Consider the following 17,690-nt stretch of genomic DNA (forward strand, 5'->3'; position numbering starts at 1 on the left):
GCAAAATCCGGGACGGAGGCGCAGGAAGGAAAGGGGCGAAGAGAGGGACTGAGCAGCCCTGGGTCCCTCCTGCAAGGAGGCATTGGGAAAGCAAGGGAGCATGCAGCATTCAGACAGACTTTGATCTAGAAACAGACGCCATTGTGCCAGTACTCACTTCATATTTACAGACCCGGCGTCCTCTCCTCGCTTCACGGGCAGGCATTTTTTCAGGGCTTGGGTAGGTGCCGTTTGACCAAATGGAAAAAGAGAGAGAGAGAGAGAGAGAGAAAAGGACCAGACCCAGGGCGTATTTGCTGCTGCTGAGCTCAGATTCCACGCGGAGCGGAGCCTGGCGTTCTCCCTGTCACTGGAGGGTGAGTGTGTGTGTGTGTGAGATTGCGCGTTGTGTGTGTGTGTGTGTGTGATCGCCGTGTGTGTGTGTGTGTGTGATCGCCCTGTGTATGTGTGTGATCGCCGTGTGCGTGTGTGATCGTGAGATCGCCGTGTGTGTGTGTGCGCGCGTGCCCGCTCCTCTCCTCATTCTCTTTCCCCCGGTGTATCCCAGCTGCTGGGTGCGTCTCCCCCTCCCTCTACCCCGCTCCAGGGGCAGCTGCACCCTCATCTTGGTGAGCTGCTCGGCATTTCTACCCCGCCCCTTTGCTCGGCAGCGCAAGGACCAGGCTGAGGCAGATGCTGCAGGGATGAAGGGGCGGGAAGAAGGAGTTGAGAGAAGAGGTCCGTGCAGAACAGATAAATCCCAAACTGGTGGGCACTGACTTGGGAGCCCCCGGGGGAGTGCAATGGGATGGAGGAAAAGCCAACAGCCACCCCCAGCACCAAGACACAAGACCTGCTCCTGGTCTTTGCCACGGCCCCTAGGGGATCTTCCTCCCACAGCTTCCCCCAGGGAACTTTTGAATGGGACGAAATATCGCTATAGCCAGCAGAGAGCCCTCAGGCCAGGCTTGGGAAAGTTTGAGTGTAGTGAGCTCCCACATCCCGGCGACCCCCTCTATTTCTTCCTCCTCCACAGCTCTGCATTGTAACCCCCCGAGTCAGTACTTTGGTGGGAGGAGTTTATCACCTGGGAGCAGAGAGTCACTGCTTGGTACCTCTCCCATACCATGAACAAGCTTCTGCTTGCTTCCAGTTTAAATCGGCACTATAAAGTGGAAGCAGAGTCTCTCCTGAGATTTTAGCGCTTGAGACTCACGAGATTATTGTTATGTTTGTCACAGACTGATCTGAGGTCTCCTGGTTATCTATCAGCTGTGACATTACCCTTGGGCCAGTTTCACAAGTGGTTAATAGGTGGATGCCGCTGCAGGGTAAAATGTATGGCCAGTATGCACCAATCAATAGCTACAGTACCATCCATCTGCCACCCTTCCTCCCCCGGCCAAAAAAAAGTCAGAACAAATACAAATATTCAAGAAGCAAGAATAATAAATTGGTTTGGGTCACAAACATTTGAAGCCAAAGGCTGTATCGTTAAAACTGCTCAAGTATGGCATTCCTCCCTAGTTTATAGGCCATAATCCTCCTTGAATCAGAAGCACTGTCGCTGAACTGACTTATTTTAACGCCTCTTCTCTAGGGCGTTCATGTCTCTACAAGACTCAGAGTATAACTCTAAATCTCATCTGCTGTTTCAGTCTGAGCTTTGTAGACCACTCGCCACCATTGTGGCCTAGCAAAACAGTTGTTGAGTAATAAGAGACATTGGGCCAAATCCAAAAAATCCAGTTGCAAATTGTGCTTAAATCACACAGTACCGTTTCATTGCCTTAAGAGCACAATCCTGAAACAATACAAAACAGGTAAGTAACTTCATTCATGCAAGTATTCTACTCAGACTTGTCACCTGCATAAAATGACTCATTAGCTTAAGTAGTTGCAGGATTGGGGTCTAATACTACTTAGGAAAGCAAGGGTTTGCAGGATCTGGTCCCCTTTTAGTAGAGAATCCAGATAGCCTCGGGGTCACTGCTTATTTACATGACCCAGCTCTCTTCCTTTAGCGCGTGGAACATTTCGTACATAAAATACCACCATCTACCCCTAAGCCTGTACAAATACTTTCTATTCTTCTCATGTGGAAAATAATCATTTCGCAGGATTCCTTCCAATCCCTATGGGAAAAAGAGCATGAACACTTTCTTCCACACAGCGCTGAGACAGTAAGAAATATTATGGAAAATAGTACCACATGCCTTTCTTTAGTTATCTAAATATTTTGCATGGGATTCTTTTTCCTGAGTTGTTACAAAGTGCTCAAACGGGGCCAGATCCATGGCCCATAACTTGAAATCAGTGGGAACCTTCCAATGACCAATGAGTTTCGATCAGGCCCTAAATCAATACATTCTGTGAAACAGGTAGAACCTATTTTGATGACACAAGAAACTCCACTCCAGGAATTATTGTATTGTACCCACAAATCTGATACCTGAGAAGCAGTCTCTAGGAAATTAATATCAATCTGTCAACTGCATACACTTATTAGCTATCACTTTCCACCTGAGGCAATCACTGGTAACTTTCTTGACTGACGTTTATTGCTTTCTTAGAAAGGAGTCTAGCTATGCCATGGCGCTCACTTTCTGTGCACTCAGCACTAATGCTACCAGATGTGGCATTTTTATGAGAGGCTTCTTGAAATCCAGAAAGAACAACATTTCTGTTGGTGGGATACAACAAAAATTGTTGTGTAGAGGAACTCCTTTTCTTGAGGCCTTCTAGAGCTCCTGCATCTATTCTGTAGAGTCATGACCTCCTATGTGTTTTGTGACAAAGTTCCTCCTCTATCTTGGTGGGTCCTGCGCTTAGTGGCGGATTTTCTTGCCTCAGAGATTCACCATGTGGGTTGGGGAACAGCCCAGAGACCTTCCCCTCTGGAAGAACCCACAGTCCAGGTCAATTGGGAGGTTTGGGGGGAACCCGGGCCCGCCCTCTACTCCGGGTTCCAGCCCAGGGCCCTGTGGACTGCAGCTGTCTATAGTGCCTCCTGTAACTGCTGCATGACAGCTACAACTCCCTGGGCTACTTCCCCATGGCCTCCTCCAAACACCTTCCTTATTCTCACCACAGGACCTTCCTCCTGGTGTCTGATAACGCTTGTGCTCCTCAGTCCTCCAGCAGCACCCCCTCTCACTTTCAGCTTCTTGCACCTCTTGCTCCCAGCTCCTCACACTCGCCCCACAAACTGAAGTGAGCTCCTTTTAAAACCCAGGTGCCCTGATTAGCCTGCCTTAATTGAGTCTAGCAGCTTCTTCTTAATTGGCTCCAGGTGTCCTAATTAGCCTGCCTGCCTTAACTGGTTCTAGCAGGTTCCTGTTTACTCTAGTGCAGCCCCTGCTCTGGTCACTCAGGGAATAGAAAACTACTCATCCAGTGACCAGTATATTTGCCCTCTACCAGACTCCTGTACCCCCCTGGTCTGGGTCTGTCACTCCACATACCTGTGTGAACAGGTATTTTCACACAAGAAGTCTGTCCTCTGTCCCTCTCGGAGCCTGCTAACAACTAATCACTCAGAAGCCAGTGTGCAGCTTAAAGTATCCAAATACATGCCAGATATTGGAAAACTCAGCAAGGAAAAGCAAGGGCAAGGATCACACTAAACTGATAAGATCTGCATTTTAATTTAATTTTAAATTAAGCTTCTTAAACATTTTAAAAACCTTATTTACTTTACATACCACAATAGTTTAGTTACATATTAGACTTATAGAAAGAGACCTTCTAAAAACGTTAAAATGTATTACTGGCACGCAAAACCTTAAATTAGAGTGAATAAATGAAGACTCAGCACACCACTTCTGAAAGGTTGCCGACCCCTGGCCTAACTGTTCAGTTTTTTGTAGGCATCACAATAAAGGAGAGTTGTAAGGAGGGCTTTAAAAGAAGATGAGGGAACTTTGCAGATGGTTATGGGGAGCTCCTCCCAAGCAGAAGTTGACAGTCAGCATGGGAGAAAGCACGAAGATGCTTGTTGAAAAATTTAACAAATGGATGTGTTATGGGCCGATCAGAGGCTGGAGTTGACATTTCAATAGTGAATGAAAAAAAGGATACCTAGGATGGGGTAGGCCATGAAGGTGCTAGGAAGTGAAGACAAGCAGCTTGTTTATTGCAATAGAGAATGGAGGGGCGCCGAGAGAGGTGACATGGTCAAAGTGACAGGTAGGAGAATCGTTGCAGCAGCACTCTAAATGGATATGAGCAGAATAAAAATGCATTAAAAGTTACTTGGTGCGTTAAGACTATGACCTTCTGCTTTTGCAAAGCTGCCTCCAGCGATTCAAGCTGAAACTGTCTTTGCTGTCGTTCTTTTTTAAGCTTGTCTAGTTGACTTTCAAGCTCTTGAATCTTCTGAAGCGCCATTGTGGAAAGGCCTTTTACCACTCTTCCACAACCCAGCTCATTTTATATCTGCTTTTTTCCTTAATACAAAGTGTACATCACTGAACCTGAAACACAAGGAGAACATTACTACAACTGATTTTTAAAAGGCTTAGGTTTCAAAATTTTGATTTTTTTATTAGTTGAATGCAGTAAAGAATATGTATTTAAAAATTACTCCTCACTTTTTAATAAAAATTAAGACAGGGCTAGAAAGAATTTTAGTCAATGAAACCGTTACAATGTTGGATCACATTCCGGTCTCTTGAACCTTGGTTAGCAATTTATATCTGGAATATAATTTCTAATTTGACTTTCTGCTTCCATAAGCAATTTCTATACTAGAGACCTTACAAGGTCCCCCATGTAGCCGCTCTATGCAGACAGCAAAGAATTCTCCTGTCAGGATAATTAAAACACCCCCAATAAGCAGCAGTAGCTATGTCAGCGGGAGAGTGTCTCCCACCGACATAGCGCGGTCCACGTCGGCATTTTTGTCGGTGAAACATATGTTGGTTGGGGTATGTTTTCCTCAGACACCGGACCAACAAAAGTTTTACTGACAAGTGCTAGTGTAGACATAGCCTTATTAAAATAAGTTGGATAAAGGCAAGTGACTTCCATCTCCTACAGGGATAATTTTTACTCTACTGGTCCCACACTTGAGCTGCATTTCAGAAAGATGCCTCCTACTATGTTATTTTTATGATCACACGAAAACAGTTTGTTAAAGATCTTTCCATTGATGTGTAGCTATGCATGCGAAACACTCACACACATGCGTTCGCTCTGAAAGCCTCACTTTCTCTGCTGACAGGGCCGGCTCTAGGCACCAGCAAAACAAGCTGGTGCTTGGGGCTGCACATTTTTAGGGGCGGCATGGCCGGCGCCAGAATGCCGCCCCTAAAAATGTGCCCTGGCCGCCCTAGCTCGCCACGGCACGCGAAACAGCTGATTCGCGCGCCGCTGCTCCCCCTCCCTCCCAGGTTTGAGAGCCTGGGAGGGAGGGGGAGACTCCGAGTGGCTGCGGCGCGCGCGCCGCTTCTCCCCCTCCCTCCTAGGCTTGAGAGCCTTGGGGGAGGAGGCAGGGCTGGGGATTTGGGGAAGGGGCGGAGCTGAGGTGGGGCCGGGGGTGGGGTAAGAAAAAAACGGGGGGGCGGCCAAAATTGTTTCTGTTTGGGGCGGCAAAAATCCTAGAGCCGGCCCTGTCTGCTGAGAGAAATTATACCTTCATTTTAGGTGGCTGCTGTACTTTTCTCTTTACAAGTTTTACAGTTTTTGGAAAGCAAAACAGCTGCGTTTGTAAGCACTGTTTCTGCCAGCATGGAGCAAGCACTCAAATGTAAACATGCATTCAACTGCTGCGCATATTGACGCGGCTGTAGGATTACCTGTTTCGTCAAGCTGAACTGTAGTTTGATGTAATGGCAAATAAAGTAATCAGATTTTTAAGATTATTAAGAGAAAAAGTGTATTAGTTATGAAGCACTGTAAATAATTGCCAGGAAATCAGATCTAGATTTTTCTTTGAGAAGCTATTGTACTACCAAATGAAAATAAACACTTGGGTCTGGTGTACACTAAAAAGTTAGGCTAATATAAGCTGTCTTGTGTCAACCTAGTTGTGCATGTGTTCACACTTAAATGTCTCTTCCACTGATGTAAGCGCCCCATTACAGCAACACAGTAACACCACCTCCCCAAGCAGCATTGAGCCATGGTCAATGTACCGAGGTCAATGCAGCACAAATATAGATGCTGCGTTACCTTTGTCAGCCCTAACAATCCTCCAGCAGCTGTCCCACAATGCCTGACACTGACTGCTCTAGTCACAATTGCAAACTCCCCATTGCCCAGGGATCACAGAGACCAGAATGCCTGCCCCCTCTCCACATTGAAGTCCTGCAACTTTTTGAAATGCCTTTTTCTTGATTGTCTCCCTAGCATTTTTCCATTCCTGTGTGCAGCTGCCCAGCCGACCATGCTGGCCAGATGCGCTCCAGCCTTGATTAGACAGGAGATATTGGATCTCCTGGGCCTCTGGGAAGAAGAGGCTGTGCAAGCACAGCTACGGACCAGCCCCAGAAACGTGGACACCTATGAGCAGATTGCATGGGGGATGCAGGAGAAGAGGAGTGACAGGGACTAGCAGCAGTGCCATGTGAAAGCAAAGAAACTGCATTAGGCATATCAGAAGGCCAGAGAGGCCAATGGTCAATCTGATGCCAAGCCACAGACCTGCTGCTTTTACAAAGAGGCATGCCATACTTTGTGGCATGCCATCACCACCCCACACACCATTGTGAATAACTCAGAGGAGCCCAAGCCACAGGCCCCTGGTGTGAACAGTGAGGCCGACAAGGTGGAGGAGGAAGTGAAGAATGAAGAACATGCAACTGGGAGATCCAGCTATGCCATGAGCCAGAAACCTGTTTGAGACTCCACTGCAGTCCAGTCAGTCCCAGCAGTTGAGCACAGGCAAGCCCCATGCAGGGTAAGGAACCTTAGGTAAGTGTTTGTTTTTCCTATACAATGGTTTACTTATGGCGCCCCCCAATTTAACAGGGCACAGCTATCGACTCTTCATTAATTCACTCATATTAGAAGAGGAAGCGGTATAACAAAGAGGTAGCATTATCTCCTTTTCATTCCCCCTGTAGAATTAGGCAAGAGGGCTAGGTGGAGCAGTTTATGTACAAAGGGACAGTTCTTTGTATCCTCCTAAGACAGCGCAATGAAGAGTACCTCCGTGAAAGTTTTAATCCTCTGCCGAAGCCTTATTTCTTCCTCCGTAGTTGGATGCTTTCCCATGTCAGTCAGTGATAACTTTGGCAGGCATCATTGCAGTACCCAGGCTAGCAACATGCGGGCAGCTTCAGAACGCCAGCAGCAGCTGTGCTCTCTATACCTTTGTTACCCTCTGGAGTGAGATCACCTAAAAATCACCACCACCTGTAGAAAACGGTGCTAGTATTCAGTAGCATCGCCATAAACTCAGTTTCATGCAACCGAGCGATTTCCTCACCCCTAGTAGGCTGTAGTCACCATGGCTGTTGCTCTTTAGAGTGCGTGTGCACAGCATCACTCAGAAGTGTCAATAAGTACATCTTGTTTAAACCTTTAGGGGAGCCAGGGAAGGGAGTTCTGAATTTTAACTTGCACTTTCCATTGTGATTATAGTAGAACCTCAGAGGTATGAACACCTCGGGAATGGAGGTTGTTCGTAACTCTTAAAATGTTTGTAATGCTGAACAACACGTTATGGTTGTTGTTTCAAAAGTTTACAGCTGAATATGGACTTAATACAGCTTTGAAATTTTATTATGCGGGATTAAAATGCTGCCTTGCTTTTTTTTTTTAGTAGTTTACATTTAACACAATACTGTACTGTATTGGCTTTTTATTTTTGTCTCTGTTGCTGCCTGATTGTGAACTTCCAGTTCCAAATGAGGTGTGTGGTTGCCTGGTCAGTTCATAACTCTGAGATTCTACTGTACATCAACAATGATACCTGTGTGTTTTATCTGAAGCTGCTGCTGTTGCAGCATTGAGAGGTTCCCCCTCCACACCTATAGAACACCTGAGTAGCTTATTTGTTACTGTACAGCGTGACAACTAATAGGATCAGTGACAGTGTAATAATCAAATGTACAGCAAGCACTGCAAAAATAATAAGTGCACTGATAGTGTAATATTTATAGATGTACACCAAGCACCCCATAATTCCCAACAGGCCCCAAAACAGCAGGACCAGATAGAGCACAGTACACAACGTATTACTATGGCTCACTGTTAAAGTACTCTTTGAAAGCAACCCTGATCCGTACAGCTTCACTTTGAACTCTAACAACCTTCGTGTCTAGCTATTCAAACTCAATCAGCCACTCCACCACCAGCCTAGTGGCAACTTTTCCCCCTTTGCTTCACGGATATTATGCAAGACACAGCAGTCAGCTAAACCATTAGGATCCCCCACACACACACACACACACGCACACACGCACACACACAGATCCAATTGTGTGATTAAACACCACCAGCGCCCCTTCTATCTACCAAAAGCGCATTCAACTGTCATTCTGCACATGTTGAGCTGGTAGCTGAATCTTTCCTGGGTACTGTCTCGGTGGATGGCTTCATGAGCCAAGGGAGCAAGGGGTAGGTTGGGTCATCCCAGTATCACTACTCACATTTCAACATTGCCAATAGTAATCTGCCAGTCAAGAAAGTCCCTGATTGTAACTTTCAACAGTCCTGTGTTCTTAACAATGCAAGCATCATGCACCTTCCCTGACCAGCCAACACTGATGTTGGTGAAGCATTTCTGATGACCCACCAATGCTTGCACAACCATATAAAGGTAACCCTTTCTGTTGATATACTCGGTGGTATGGTGCCAAAACAAGGATATGTGCGCCATCTATCATCCAACCACAGATTGGGAACCCCATTGTTGCAAATCCATCCACTATGTCCTGCACATTGCCAAGAGTCATAGTCCTGCACAGGAGATGATAAATGGCCCTGTACACTTACACAACAAGGGCCCCAACAATGGATTTTCTGACTCCAAAATGATTTCCCACTGACCAACAACAATCCAATGTTACAAGTTTCCACAGCACAATCACCACTCATTTCTCCACTGTCCGTACAGCTCTAATTTTGGTCTCCCTGCACTGGAAGGCTGAGGTGAGCTCAGGCCATAGATCCAGCAATGTGGCCTTGTGCATCCAAAAGTTCTGCAGCCACTGCTAGTCATCCCAAATCTGAATTACAATGCAATCTCACCAGTTAATGCTCATTTCTCAGCCTCAGAACCAGTGCTCCATAAACACCACCAACCACCTTGAATTGGTTCTCACTATGCCCCACAGCAATCTGTCCTCCAAGGAAGTCACATTCCACACTGATTCGATACTTCTTATGGCTCTGGAAATATTGGAGGATTGTGCGTCCTGTGCTTGCAATGCTTATGACAATAGAGCAGAGCTGTGTGGGTTCCATGATTCTGTCAGAGATAGCAGACAGCGAGGAGGATCATGCATGTTTGCGGAATCTTTAAAAAGGCACGAAAATTATAGGACAGAGCAGCAGTCCCCAAACTTTTGAGGGTTGCACACCCTCCCCCCCAATCCTCCCAGAGCTGGGGCAAGGCGTGGAGCTGCAGCTCCGATGGGGGGGGGGGCAGGGAGAGGGGGCCAAGGCTGGGGCTGCAACTGCAGGCAGGGTCTGGGGCCAGAAGCAGGGCCAAGGCCAGGGGCAGAGGCTGGGGGTGTAGTGGAGCCACAGTGAAGCTGCGGTGTGGAGCCGGCAGCTGAGCCCACAGGACCCATACCCTTGAGGTGAGAAGCCACTCCAAGCAGCAAGCAACAGGGAGCAGTCTTAAGCCACGCCTCAGGGCTGGGGTTACATGTGTTATAAAACCCTAGCGAAGACATGCCCTAGATTAGCTGTGTCCTCAGCTCTACCAGTGAGCCTGATCCCAGAACATCTAGACGTTCTGGAAGACTTTCCATGAAGATCTAAAGTAAAATCCTCAACAATTTAATAAACAGCACCTTGACCCTAATCATACAAACTTGTAAAGACTTTGGACAAGGTGGCACCAGAAAAAGAGAGAACATCCTACCAGCAGGCCAAATTGCTCGCCATTTGCTACACAGAAAGAAGTTTTCTTACAACAGTTGACAGCAGTCACAAGAAAAAACAGTGCAACACGAGTCAGAAGATGCTAAACAAAGATCTGCACACAAACAAACAGGTTTCCAAGGAGGAGTGTGCACAAGGGGGCTTGAGAAACAGTGACCTGCTGGCACTTGCTATGGAGTGTCTGCCGCAAATTTATTCCTACTGGCCAGTGCCCTGTGCAGGCTGGGCCAGCACAGCACACTCCCTGTGAGCACAGGCGGCCTGCTATGGGCCACGCTTACACACGCAGCTGAAGCCAGGGCTGCAGCGGGTGGCTTGGGAGGTTGATCTATACACAGCTCGTGCTGGGCAGAGCCAAGCTGGTGCTGGGCAAACCCCTCCCGCCCCCCGGCCGCCCTTGTCTCTGGGCAGGAGCCGGTTTTAAACAAGGCTTTTTAGGGACGAAGCCTAAGCCGTAGACCAGAGACAGGGGGAGGGGCAGGAAGCGACCTCTGAGCGCCCGGGGAGAGCGGGCCGGAGACCCGGCGGTGCCCACAGGTGAGCAGCCAGAGCCGCACTGGGTGACCCAGAGAGAGGAGGAGAAGGGCCGTGCCGAGGCGCCCCCCAGCCCCGCTGCCTGCGCGGGAACCAGCGCCCGCTCCTTCACCCCTCCCCCCGCGCTCCCGTCCCTCTCCGAACCCCAACAGGAGGCGGCGCCCGGCTCCCCTCCCCACCCCGCTCTGCCCCACACTCACCGCAGCGGCCGGGTCCCCGCTCCCGCTGCCTTCCTCAGCGCTGAGGTTCAAAAAGCTGCCGCTGCCGCACGGTCAGTTACATACACACACACACACACACACAACCCAGAATAGCACTGATTGGCCATTAGCGCAGCCACTCACGAACCAGCCCTCCCCATTGGACCAATGGGCTCAAACCGCAGGGCCGAGTCCCTTCGATTGGTGCGTTCGGCATGATTGGATTCCGAATCTAGCAAACTCCATTGGCTATGGCGGGAGGAGGGTGGGGTGTGATTGGCTCCGATGCTGCCCCGCAGGCTGGGGCAGGCTGTAGGCACAAATGAAAAAGCAGCAGCAATAGCAGTGGGCATGGGAGTTAATGGCTGTTTATTAGGGAGGTTCAGAAGCAAGACGTCACCCAGTATGGCCAATGGGATGGTAGATCCCTCAGCCAAACAGGGCTGTGTTCTGTGGTGCTGTGAAGGGGCAGGAAAAGGAAAGGTAGCATGGAAATGTTATGGTACAGGATAGTGAGTGATGCTTCTAGTCTAACTGTACACATCTGCCTCCACCCCTCACCCCCTTCTTCACACCACACCACAGCACGAGGGTTGATCCTGAAGTTGAACTCCTACTTACCTCAATGGGGCTCTTGCATAAAGATGATCTGTCTAGCATGATGCCTACAAAGCCTGCTGATCTTGGCTAGACAGGTGAGAAGCTGTGCCTATTCCTTTCCTTTCCCTTTCCTTTCTCTAATGCCTATTTAAAGGAAAAAACCACATCCCCACAATACAAGTTACTAAGAAAGCTGTGCCAACTCTTCACCATACTTTACATCCTCTACCGTCCTCTGTTTGTATTTTGAAATAATAAGCCTTTTAGGGCAGGGAGTGTGTCTTTTCTGTGTTTATACACCACCCAGCACAATGGGCCCATAGGCCTTTGGGTGCTATCTTAATATAAATTACATACAAAAATACATTAAAACAATGTTATTTAGGTTGCAAAGTCAAGCACTCAAAAGTTAAGAAATACCAAGTTTAAGGATGTTCATACAACCCAATTCTGCCCCTTGTGCATCCATCCTGTGCAGTGAATGAGCAAACGGTGTGTTATCATGTAATTATCATGTAGTTATCATGTAATTAAGGACAGTATCATAATGCCTCAGGCACTGGGGGGCTGAATTAAGGTTGCACGAGCAACTGTAAATCTGGTTGTGCAACTATAACAATCCCGCTACCATCACCAGTGGGACTTTAACCTTTAGCAACATAGGACTATAGCTGGCAACAGGAGAAAGCTGTTATTCCAGAGGGGGAAATGGACCACTGGGTCTAGCTGCTGCCTGGGTCCTGGGTGTGGTCAAAGGGGAGAGTTGAGCTCAACACTGGTATTTCTTTCTCTCTCTCTCTCCCTGTTCCCCAAGAAACTAATGCAGCTCCTGCCCTTGTGGTACCCCTGGAGGGGGGATGGACACTTGGAGCCATGTGCTAAATCCAGGAGTTGGTTGAGGGGAGTGTAGCCATCTCTCTCTTCCCACCCTCCTTTGGAGTTGGCAGAACTCCAGTCCCATATAGTAGCCCTTGGGGTGTGTGCAGGGCCGGTGCAAGGATATTTTGCACCCTAGGTGAAACTTCCACCTTGCACACACACACCCCCTCCCCCCCGCACATCAGTTCATTGAGTGGCAAATCCCAACGAACCTTTATAGACCCAGGGGCCAGCCATGCCCAGGGGCTGCTCCCCAGACCAGGTTCCCCCCTCCCCACCTCCTGAACTCCTCTGGAGGGTGCACAGCCCCCCCCGCGAGCCCTCCCCACCCCACCCAGCAGCCCCCGCCCCAAGTCCACTCACTGGCTTTGCCGGGATTGGGCCACTGCAGCAGCTCGGCAGGGAGGAGCCGCTTCCGGAGAGCCAGAGTGTCCTGCTTGCGGCGGCAGTGAGCCCCAGCCATGGAGGAGCCGGCGCGGCGCAGGGGGGCAGTAGCCGTGCCCCCCGCCCCTCCTGCCCAGGCTGCGGCCCAGCGCCCCCCCGGGGGGCTCCTGCAGGCTGCAGCGGATGCATGCGGGCACCGGCCCCCATGTGCGCCCCAGCTCTCCCTCACAGTGCTCGGGCTCTGCAGCTCCCGGGCATGTGAGCCGCCAGGGCGTGGGTCCCTGAGCCTGCTCCGGGAGGGGCAGCAGTGGCTCACACGCCCGGGAGCCGCAGAACCCAAGTGCGGTGAGGGGAAAGCCGGGGGGCGCACCTGCCCGGGCTGCGGCCCAGCACCTCCCCCGGGGGCTCCTGCAGCGGATGCATGTAGGCGGTGGCCCCCGTGCTCCCCCCGGCCCCCCTCTTGCCACGCTCGGGCTCTGCGGCTCCTGGAGCAGGCTCAGGGCCCCGCACCCCAGCGGCGGCGGCGGCGGCGGCTCACATGCCCGGGAGCCGCAGAGCCCAAGCACGGTGAGGGGGGAGCCAGCGGCAAATGGGGGCCGCCCCCCGCATGCATCCACTGCAGCCTGCAGGAGCCCCTGGGAGGGTGCTGGGCCGCAGCCTGGGCAGGAGGGGCGGGGGGCGTGGCTGATCGCCGCTAGCGGCGCCGCCGCCTTTGCAGGGCTGCTGCCCCCCTGCACCGTGCCGGCTCCTCCATGGCTGGGGCTCGCCGCCCCCGCAAGCCGACGCTCTGGCTCTCCGGTGCCTCCGGAAGGCGGCTCCTCTCTGCCAAGCCAGGGCACCGCTTTTTGGCGCCCCCAACCACTTGGCACCCTAGGCGACCGCCTAGTTCGCCTAGTGGTTGCACCGGCCCTGGGTGTGTGCGTAGGAAATGAACTGCTGAGGCCAGATGGTGAGTCCGGCAGGATCTGGAGGAATGTGGGGAGGAAGATGTCCCATATGGTGTCTCCAGAGGCCATGTATGAGATCCAGAAGGGTGGAACCTCATCCTGGTCAGCTCTCTTTCCCCTTAACTCCCACGCCACTGTAGCTTAGCGGGCTATTCTCAGGCATTGCCATATATCTGCTGCTGCTGCTGCTTTGGGGGATGTATGAGCTCAACCTTTGAATGTTTGTGTGTTTGGTTATTCTTTTAGCATACTGCCAACATTTTATCATGGAACACAAGTGAAAGAAAGAAATAATAGAAAAAGACTGACGAGGTCATTTCCTTCCCTCCATGATGAGGCAGGCTTAGACCATCCCTGATAGATATTTGTATGGCATGTTCTTAAAAGCCTGGTGATTTTTAACTGTTTGTACATCAGCAAAAGCTAAATGGAATTTCATGGGACAAAGAAAAGGTACTTTCCTAGCTTACGGGCAGTCTCACTGTTGAATGTTAACGGACCGCTGCAAACACTAGAGGTGTGAGAACTTCTCAAAGGAATTATCTCAAAAATCCTTTATAACAGAAAGTGTTAGACAATCTAATTTTAGGGGTTACTACCAGCTCCCCCTATATTCACTCCTCCTCCAACCCATCATTTGTCCATTTAGCCTTAATCCCTCTGAGCAGACCCTCCCTTACATCCACCAAAATCATATAACATTGGACACAAACCTCTTGTACAGAATAGCCTGAAATGGCAAAACCAAAGCAAAATCCTGTAATTCTTACCCTGAGAAAGATACCCTCCTTATCCTGCATAATAATTAGTATAGCCAGGTCAACAAACAGTCAGTTAAAAGGTGCAAACCAAATTCAGGATTAATTTGAAATTCATTAGAAACTCAGAATATTTCCCACTGTACTGAAAAACCAACTACAGTGCAACTACTAGCCTCAGATATACAGACATATAGCACAGCGAATCTTGAAGGCTATGCAATTGTGCTTGTGCATACATCAGAATTTCCCCCCCAAACCTCATAAGAGGTTGTTTCCCATATAACTCAAGTAAGAATTTAGGCCTTTGAGTAATATCATTTGCACTTAAGGGTTTGTCTGCACTTGCCATTTATTTTTTTGTCTGAAAAATTTCCAACTGATTCTAGCAGGCAGCCACAAGTGCCAACTTTCTTCTTTCTCGTGGGTGCTCTACCCCTGCACCTCCCCGAGACCCTGCTCCCATTCTGCCCCATCCCCTAAAGCCCCTCCCTTGCTCTGCCTCTTCCCATCCCTGCTCCGCCCTCTCCCCCCCCAGTGCCTCCCACCCACCCACTGAACAGTGGATGATGGGTGGGTCCTGCCAAACAGCTGTTCAGCAGGTGACTGGTGGGTGCTCAACACCCACTAGTTTTTTTCTGTGGGTACTCCAGCCCACAGAAACTTTGGTGATGCATGTTAAACAGACCAACTGTTATTGGTTTTGTAAAACCTTTTAAGGTAGGTTTTGAAGTTTACAACCCCAAGGTCAGGAGGGAGTCTCATTGAGGAACTATTTTATCCAAACCATTGCAGTTTTTTTGAGAGGGCCTGGAAAAGCTGCTTTGGGACAACATGACATTAAAAAACAAGAACATCTTGATACCACTGCCTCAGGCTGTGTTGTTGTATTGACCTTTGAGGCCATAATCCTCAAGCTGCTACATAGTTCCATGCCATCTCCTACGTCCCACACATTCTTTCCATCCTGCTTCCTCCTGGCACAATGCAGCCTCATCTTTTCCACATCACCTCATTTTGTGATTGTTCTAGGCCACGTGATTACACCACACAATTTCCAGGATGTCTACCTGAGCACATTTGTAACCAAAAAGAGATCCATCTTCTCATACCATGTCATTGCCTTATCACTAACACATTGTTTGTGTGCTATCACTTTATGCTGTATCACTAGCAGAGGTGATTAAAAGTGTGAGTGCCACTACCCTCTGCAGGGATCTGTGCCTTTTGGTTTTGGAATACTGTATATGGACCCTGAGTAATGCTTGAACAACAATTAATTGATCTGTAAGGCCTTTCAGAGTTCAGGAACAAAATCAAAGACCATCCCTTATGATGAATGATGAACTATAACCGTGTCTATATGGGAAAGTGTTACCAGTTTCACTGATTTAGTATTCTGGAAAAACTCACCGTGTGGACACTCTTATTGCGACATGAGTGGCTTTTTTCAGTACAGTTTAATCCCCTTCCCAAGCTACAGAAGCTGAGCTGAAAAAGGGACACTTACACTGGAATAAGAGCATCTACACAGGGTGTTGTACAGCTATAACAATATTTGTTTACATTCACACCTTAGGCTACACTGAAAACATTTCCTGTGTAGACAAGGCCTAATACTTTGCATGTGTATAGCACTTTTCTCAAAATCACTTTACAAAGGTGGATAAATGTTCTCTCTCTTTTACAGATGTGGAATCTGAGTCATAGACGCCTTGTTTACACTGGCGCACTCTGCATTCAGCAGCAGCTAGGTCAGCTGCCCTGGTGTTAACAGTTTAAGTGCTAGTGTAATCTCCCTCTGCAACAGGAACCACATCTTTCTCTGTGTTTGTGCAGTGTTTAGTACAGGGGCAGGCAAACTTTTTGGCCTGAGGGCCACATCGGGTTTCAGAAATTGTATGGAGGGCTGGTTAGGGGAGGCTGTGCCTCCCCAAACAGCCAGGCCTGGCCCACCCCCGCCCCCTATCTGACCCCCCCACACACTTCTCACCCCCTGACGCCCCCCTGGACTCCTACCCCATCCAACCCCCCCTGTTCCCTGATGACCCCCCCGGGACCCCTGCCCCATCCACCTCCCCTGCTCCCCGTCCCCTGACAGCCCCCAGAACCCCCGCCCCTGACTGCCCCCTGCCGCCCCATCCAGCCCCTCCTCTCATTCCTGACTACCCCTGCCCCAATTCAACCCCTATTCCCCGCCCTCTGACCACCTCAACCCCTATCCACACCCTCGCCCCCTGACCACCACCACCCCGAACTCTCCTGCACTCTATCCAACCCCCCGCACACTCCCTGCCCCCTTACCACGCTGCCTGGAGCACCGGTGGCTGGCGACGCTACAGCCATGCCACCGCGCAGCACAGAGACCGGGTCAGGCCAGGCTCTGTAGCTGCGCTGCCCCAGGAGCTTGCAGCCCCACCGCCCAGAGCATTGCGCCAGCGGCGCAGTGAGCTGGGGCTGCGGGGAAGGGGGAACAGCGGGGGAGGGGCCGGGGGCTAGCCTCCCAGGGCTGGGCAGGAGGGTCCCGCGGGCCGGATGTGGCCCACAGGCCGTAGTTTGCCCACCTCTGGTATAGTACATCTGGGGGCTGATCCTGTTTGAGGCCTCTGGGAGCTACCTTAATAAATAATAATAGACCGGAACAAACTGTTTCCAACACTGTATCCAAAAGACTTGGTTCAAGCAAAGCTCAACCATAAGTTTCAGAAATGGTTCTGAACACGACTAGGCCCAGTGTGCACTTGCAGTTAAATAATTCTGAGTCATGGTTCATTTGCACCCTTTGGGTGCATCTCAGTCAGCAAATTTCTCACCTAGTATTCCCAAACAGCACTGCTGCACTGGTGCTAACACTAATGGAGGTATTAATATAGATTGTGTGCGCACAAGTAGTAAAAATGTCCACATCTGGTATATTGTAGTATTTAGTTCAGTCCTAGCTTCATTGAGAACAACCTACTGGACAGCATTAGTAAAATTTCCTAGCACAATAGAACCTCAGCGTTACGAACACCAGAGTTACAAACTGACTGGACAACCACACACCTCATTTGGAACAGGAAGTACGCAATCAGGCAGCAGAGACCCAAAAAAACCAAAAAAAACAAATATTGTACAGTACAGTAGTGTGTTAAATGTAAACTACTAAAAAATAAAAGGAAAGTTTAAAAAAGATTTGACAAGGTAAGGACAGGGGCGGTGAGTAGTATGGGTCCATGGTGCCTCGGCTCAAGCAAATTCAGGGTCCGGGGGACCCAGCTCTATCAATGTTTGGGGTCGGGTCTCTCCCCCAGCCCCGCCTGCTGCCCCCGCGTGCCCCATTCCCAGAGCGTCCCTGCATGCCCTGGGCA

The sequence above is a fragment of the Emys orbicularis genome, chromosome 3 (assembly GCF_028017835.1).
Source record: "Emys orbicularis isolate rEmyOrb1 chromosome 3, rEmyOrb1.hap1, whole genome shotgun sequence".
NCBI classification, from domain to species: Eukaryota; Metazoa; Chordata; order Testudines; family Emydidae; genus Emys; species Emys orbicularis.